Below are 6693 nucleotides of genomic sequence, written 5' to 3'. Positions count from 1 at the left end.
TTAATTCTATCCCTACCACTTTCTATCTAGCTGACATTAGATTTATTTGTTAGTTTTAAAAATATGAGAGTCTATAGTCCTTACAACATATCATCCCTCTTGCTTAATAATCTCCATCTCTCTACATCCCTATGAACTGAGCCTTCACACCCATGCACTTTAACTTCACACCTCTTTTTATTTCTTTCCCTCTACCAGGTTTAAAAGGAAACACACACACACAGGTAGAAACAAAACAAAATAAAAACAATATAAAAAACTTAAAAGTGGAGTATGAAAGAAAATCTTGGTATATAGGAAAGAACCAAGTAAGTACTAAAACATAATCTGATACATGAAAAATTTAAAAGTCTTACTTTAAAAACCAAACCAGGTCAATGGAAAGAAGGAAGAATCTCATTCAAGAGAAATCCATGAGATGTAGTCTATGTGTTATAACTGGATTCTAAAGGGGAAAATCAGGAGGAAAAAAGAAGAAAGATGGGGAAGATAGTTATATGGTTGAATATTGATCTTGTCCTAAGTTTAGATATGGTGATTGCAGATGGATAAGGGATAAAGAAAGATTCATTCACATTAAAAAACTCAGCCATATTTTGTTGGTAAATTATCATATTACCTTGAGAAAATTTCATAGCCTTAAGATCTTAAATTGGAAGTATTTGTTATCTCCTTGCCTGAAAATTAACTTGACTATTGAATAAATATTGATAAATAAATGATCTTAGAAATAACATAAATGCTTGAAACTGAGGTTCCCATTTTGATAATAGGTAATATGCCTCATAACTAATTATGTTTTTTGAAAAGCTCAGAAAAATTAATAAATGAATGCTTTTTGAAGAATGTATGTAAATGATGAGTAATTTCTTTGAGGGCAACAAAAATAGTTCAGTTTACTCATGCCTTAAAAATATTTTTTTTTTTGGAGTCAGAGCATGGAAATAATCACAAGGAATTAAAAATGAAAAGAAATCAAAACAACCAGTTTTATCCAATTAGACCAAATAAGTTATGAAATCACAGATATGAGAATAATAAATCTTATTCAGAAACTTCAGATATTTTTACTGATACTGGCAGCTGTTCTCAGTTGAAGATAGTTATGTAATAGGTGGGTTTTCATGCTGTGTTCTTTGTTTGACAATCTGTGCCCTTTACTCCCCTTCTTACAGTGTGTCCTAAATAATTAAATTCTCAAAACAAAGCCAGAGTCTAGAAATGAGCGCCTATTATTTAAGCAACAGGAAAATAGTCAAAAGTACAGACAATTTGAGTTTAATTCTTTTTCTCATTGATGAAAGTAAATAGTTGTTTCAGTGTGTGTTTTTCTCATCCAGTGATCAGAATTTTAATATTGAGTTACTTAGATTTATGAGAAGAAAAATGTATCCTGACATCCCTTCTTTTTTTTTTTTTTTTTTGAGCTGTGATTTTTTTTTGTTGTTGTTGTTGTTAAACTGCTTAATCTGGGACTATGCGTTCACAAGCTAAGCATGTTCCTAGAAATGACTTTAATACCAAATTCTAGGTTCCAGAGAAAGATGTTTCATGTCTCACGTTTCCCTTCCCCCCCCCCAAATAGTATCTTAGTTCGTGCTCACAACATCTTTGACAATAGGTATGACAAAGGTTGTACTATTCTGATTTCATAGATGCAATAATCAGCACACAAGCTAGCCAAAATTCCTCATCCTCAGGGCTTTTCCTACTAACCCAAAGAGCAAAGATACCCATTCTTATTTATCCAAGTTACTGGAAAATGCAGAGTCATGGTCCAGATCCAACCTCAGTAGACAATAAAGACGTCAAAGAGGAAGTAATTCAGAAGACAGAGACCACTGACACTGATTCCTATCCATGTTCCCCACTGGACCAAGCCATTTACTTTCACCTGTAGATACTGCTCAGCATGAAAAAAAGAAAGTTTATGGGATACATAGTCAACTGGCAGTCCCCAGCTCAGCCTTCCCCAGATTTCTGCTAAAATACTTATAAAAACAGTAAAAAATAAGAAAATTCCTTAACATCAAACACTTGACGTGGGCATCAATCAGTTTATTTCTAAGATCTGAGAGAAAAGTCCACTTGCCAGAAGACTTCTTTCACGATCTTTTGCTAGGAACAATTTTAACTGCCATGCATGAAAGTTTTTTCAGAAGGGACCATTTTTTCTATCCAAATATACACCAGCTGCCATCTTATTTTCTCTTGATGGAATTTTTTTTGTCTTTCAGGATATCATGTCTTCTTTAATCCCACTGATGGTGATGAATGTTACTGTTTAAATTTCCTCTTTTTTTCTGATAAATTATATTTGTATATGTTAGTTCTATAAGGTTCTGAGATGATATTCTTTTTGCATGATTTCCCCACAAAGGATCTGAGCTCTGTACCAAACAGAAAAGTGGACACAGTTCTTCTTTTGAGGAACACTAGTTTTTCAGTCAACCAGAGTAGCTTCTCTCTTGCCTCTCTGACTTACCTGTTAGAAAACAATTGGGAAGACACTGGCTTAAGCAGTCATATTCTGAGGGATACACTGGGGACAGGGATAACATTTCTCAAGTAAAATATTTTGAAAGAAATCAGAAATTCAGGTACCAAGAAGCACTGTTCTTATATGCTTTCATAGTTTTGCCACTAAGTATGAGGAAGATTATAAAACAGGGATTTCCAGATTAACAGATAAATACACATGTAATTTGCTAAATGTGTCAAATCTCCCCCATCTCAGGAGATGTATCATTTAATATTTACACCAGTATGCAGCCTTACAAATATTTTGTCATATTTTTAGATTTTTTTCCAATTAAGTGAGAAATGATAACACAGGAGAGTTTTAATTTACATTTCTCTTATTTTGAATGAGATTGGTCCCCTTTTCCCAATATTAAGAGCCATTCACATATCTCCCCCCCCCCCACTGTGAACTGTCTGCCTTACTAGCTAATTTATTTTATATGGCAGTGAGAATTTTTTTTTTGGGGGGGGGGATCAATGACTTTTTTTGGGACCCATCCAAGAACTGAAGTTGCAGAACAAATTGCCACTGGACATTTAGAAAGACAGGGGATTCCAGAGAGTCTCACCTGAATTCTGCTTATTTGGAGAAGAGCCACTACAGCCATAAACTAATAGGACACTTATTAAATAGTAATGTTGATGAATTGTTAAATTCCTCGCTGTTGTGGCTTATACCTCCAGGAGCCATAGGCCATCCTCACGTTGAAGATTTGAGAAGGAGCTTCTCATGACCCTGGCTAAGCAAGGGAAAGATAATTATTGTCAAATGGGCCCAAAGAGTTTTCCATGAGAAAGGGCTAAGTCTTCAGAGGACGGGACTTTCATAGAATCTTACTCCACCTTGTTGAAGGGCATTCCTCTCATTCAGACTTCTCGTATTCTGTCTCTCACCTAAATGGGAAAAGAAAAAAAAAACTGTATAAAATGACATCATTAGAGTAACATTTGTGTAGACTGTTATCACAGTCTGCAATAGAAATCTACCAATAGACTGAGACCTGATCATAAAATTATGCAATGCTGGGGCGCCTGGGTGGCTCAGTGAGTTAAAGCCTCTGCCTTTGACTCAGGTCATGATCTCAGGGTCCTGGGATCGAGCCCTGCGTCGGGCTCTCTGCTCAGCAGGGAGCCTGCTTACCCACTCCCCTCTCTCTCTGCCTGCCTCTCTGCCTTGCGATCTCTGTCTGTCAAATAAATAAATAAAATCTTAAAAAAAAAAACCAACAACAACTATGTAAATGCTTATCCTACCTCACATCTTACCACTGGCCCAACAGAACTGTGGTAAAATCCAGTCAGTGACAGCTGAGATGGTTGCGAGATACAGGCTCTCTCTGAAGAGGAGTATTTAGAGAACCCAAAATCAAGAGAGAAGACTACAGCGAGGATATTAGAAAAATACAAAGCCTCTGGAAGCTTCAGCAAACACTGAACATAGCCCAAGTCCTACACAGGTTAACATAAATCCTCACACTAAGGGCCTATTAGCCACCAGCTCTCAAAAAGTATATATAATCATGCTGAAAGGGGAAAAATAACCAATCTGAAGAGAGAGCGTCGTAACCATACTTAGATATGAAACAGATGTTGCAGTTTTCAAGAATGTAATAATATGATTAATATGTTAAAGGATCTAATGGAGAAAACTGATAATATGCAAGAACATAAGCAACTAAGCAGAAAGGTGGAAGCAGGAAGGAAAAAAAACTCAAAAGGAAATGCAAGAAATCAAAACATTTTCAGAGAAATGAAGACTGCCTTGGATGAGCTCGTAAACAGACTGCACACAGAGAATCCGTGACCTTGAAGATAGGACTATAGATAACTTCCAAATTAAAAAGCCAAGGAGGGAAAAAAAATTAAAAAAAAAAAAAGAGGGAAAGAAAGGAAAACTAGAACATCCAAGAACTGTAGGACAATTTCAAAAGGCATAAACTGTGTAACTGAAATACTGAAAGAAGAAAGAAGGAACAGAAAAAAAAATTTTTTTTGACTTAATAATGACTGAAAACTTTTCAAAAGTAAGGACAGGCATAACACCTGTGTGAAATGTAGGGCAGTGGATGCAGATTTTCGAAGAATCATTGGATAGGTGGGAGGAATCTGACAATGGAATGGAGAATGTGACAACACAATGTAACTGTATTATAAATGTATAACACTAACTCACAGAAGGGGGTGGGGAAAAAAGGTATGGACCTAGGTAACTTTGGAAATGAGTGAAGTCCGTAAGAGCAGGACAAAAGAAACTCTATCTAAAGCAGTCTACTCTAGCTTATAAAGTTGTATTCCTTGGAGGGAAAACCGATTTTAATACTGTTATACATGTACACTTGTAATTGAATAGTTTATTAACTGGATGACAGATAGAGGCCAGATTTCTCACTATTGGAATAAGACCGTAAAAATAAACAAAGGAATGAAGTTAGAATCATCCATGTGGCAATGGATTAAAGTTGGAGATATTGTATGAAGTTGTATTAGCTTGATATAGATACAAATGCTTACACATAGAAGATTTTATAGATGTGCGTATATATTTATAGGTTTGCATACATACACATATTTTCTTACAGTGTCAGCAGTGATAGCCTGGAAGCGATGAGACCTCAGTATAGGGTTAAAAAATGAAGAATGTTAAAAAAAAAAAAATCCCACCATCACAGGGGTGTGTCAAAGGACCACTGTTAATGGAGCTTCCAATGCCAAGAGCTGGAAACATTTAAGCAATATAATAAATATGGTAGTATTGAATTATAATCCAAAATATAAGCCAAACACTTGTAGTGATATAGATAAGTGACTGAAGAAATACAAAATTGAGGGACACCTGAGTGGCTCAGTGGGTTAAGCCTCTGCCCTCACCTCAGGTCGTGATCCCAGGGTCCTGTGATCAAGCCCCGCATTGGGCTCTCTGCCCAGTAGGGAGCCTGCTTCCCTCATCTCTCTCTGCCTACTTGTGATCTCTCTCTCTGTCAAAAAAAAAAAAAAAACAAAAAAACAAAATCTTAAAAAATGACTAAATGAATTTCCCATATACAATATTTCTAAATAATTTATATAGGTACCTTGACCTCGAGGAGGTGGAATTTAATTCCTCACTCCTTAAGTGTGGTCGCACCTAGTAACTTTTTCCCAAAAGGATAGAATGAAAAGGAGGGGAAAAGACTAACTAGAGTGAAGAAACCTTACACACTTTACCTCATCTACGTGGTCAAACTTAACATCAGCAGTGACAGGTTATATGAATAATATGTGTCCTTGATAAACTGTAATGAAAACGACATTTTCTGTCGTTGGGGAGGAAGACCTCTGTGGTCTTCCTCCCCAAACCACATAGCCTCAGTCTAAGCATGAGGAAACCATCAGTCAAATCCCGATTGAGAGATATTCTCCAAATACCTGACCAGTATGTCTCAAAATTGTCAAGGTCATAAAACCAAGGAAAGTCTCAACTCCAAAAGCCTTAAGAGGTGTGACAACTCAATGTAATGTAGTAACCTAAGATCCTGGAATAGAAAAGAGTAGCATTACACACAACAAAGGAAAATGAATAAAGTATAGACCAGTGAATAACAATGGGTTAATACTGCTTCAGTAATTATAACACATGCACAACATAAACTGTTAATCATAAACAAAACAGGTTGTGTACTATTTGGGGAATTCTTTTGTAAATCTAAACCTGTAATAAAATTGTAAAACGTTCATTTGAAAATAAAACTAAAAAAAATGGGGAGGGAGATCTAGGTAAAATGATTTTTCAAAAAATAAAGAAAAAACATTTATATTGTGCTAATTCATCAGGAGTAATATACACAGAACATTCGGGTGTTTCAGAGGAACAAGAATCCAACAGCAATACTGCCGTTTATGGATCATAAGACTAGAATTTTGCAAGCATTAGCTTTTTAAATATCAAAAAATCCTGCAATATAAATACTATCATTCTGAAGAAACCCAAGTCAAATCCTTTTGGCTCTAACTTCAAGGTGTAATGGCAGTCTGTCCACTTCGGATTCCCTTTATCCTGCACTGCTTTCGGTTTGCATTAATGTAGCATTCTCCTTTTTGTTTTCTTTTATCCTTTCTTTACCCCACATACTGGCCAGAATCATCTTAGAGGATCTATTGTGCATCTGAGAACCATTTAAAGCCTTTATAGCT

At 35.8% G+C, this 6693-nt stretch overlaps 1 long non-coding RNA gene across 2 annotated transcripts; it reads right to left on the bottom strand.

Moving 5' to 3' along the window:
- Positions 1–2049: 2049 nt before the first annotated feature.
- LOC116576408 lies at positions 2050–4601 on the bottom strand. 2 transcript variants are annotated; one of them, XR_004280142.1, is made up of 4 exons: positions 4567–4601; positions 3367–3417; positions 3093–3259; positions 2050–2485 (listed from the first exon to the last, which is right to left on the bottom strand). It is a non-coding gene; the product is annotated as an uncharacterized LOC116576408 (long non-coding RNA). The 2 variants fall into 2 exon arrangements; XR_004280143.1 differs by lacking the exon at positions 4567–4601 and adding an exon at positions 3778–4214.
- Between the last annotated feature and the right edge of the window lie 2092 nt (positions 4602–6693).

This window comes from Mustela erminea, chromosome 17 (genome assembly GCF_009829155.1).
Source record: "Mustela erminea isolate mMusErm1 chromosome 17, mMusErm1.Pri, whole genome shotgun sequence".
NCBI classification, from domain to species: Eukaryota; Metazoa; Chordata; class Mammalia; order Carnivora; family Mustelidae; genus Mustela; species Mustela erminea.
The sequence above is the reverse complement of the archived record's forward strand: the minus strand, read 5'-3'. Positions and strand labels throughout refer to the sequence as shown.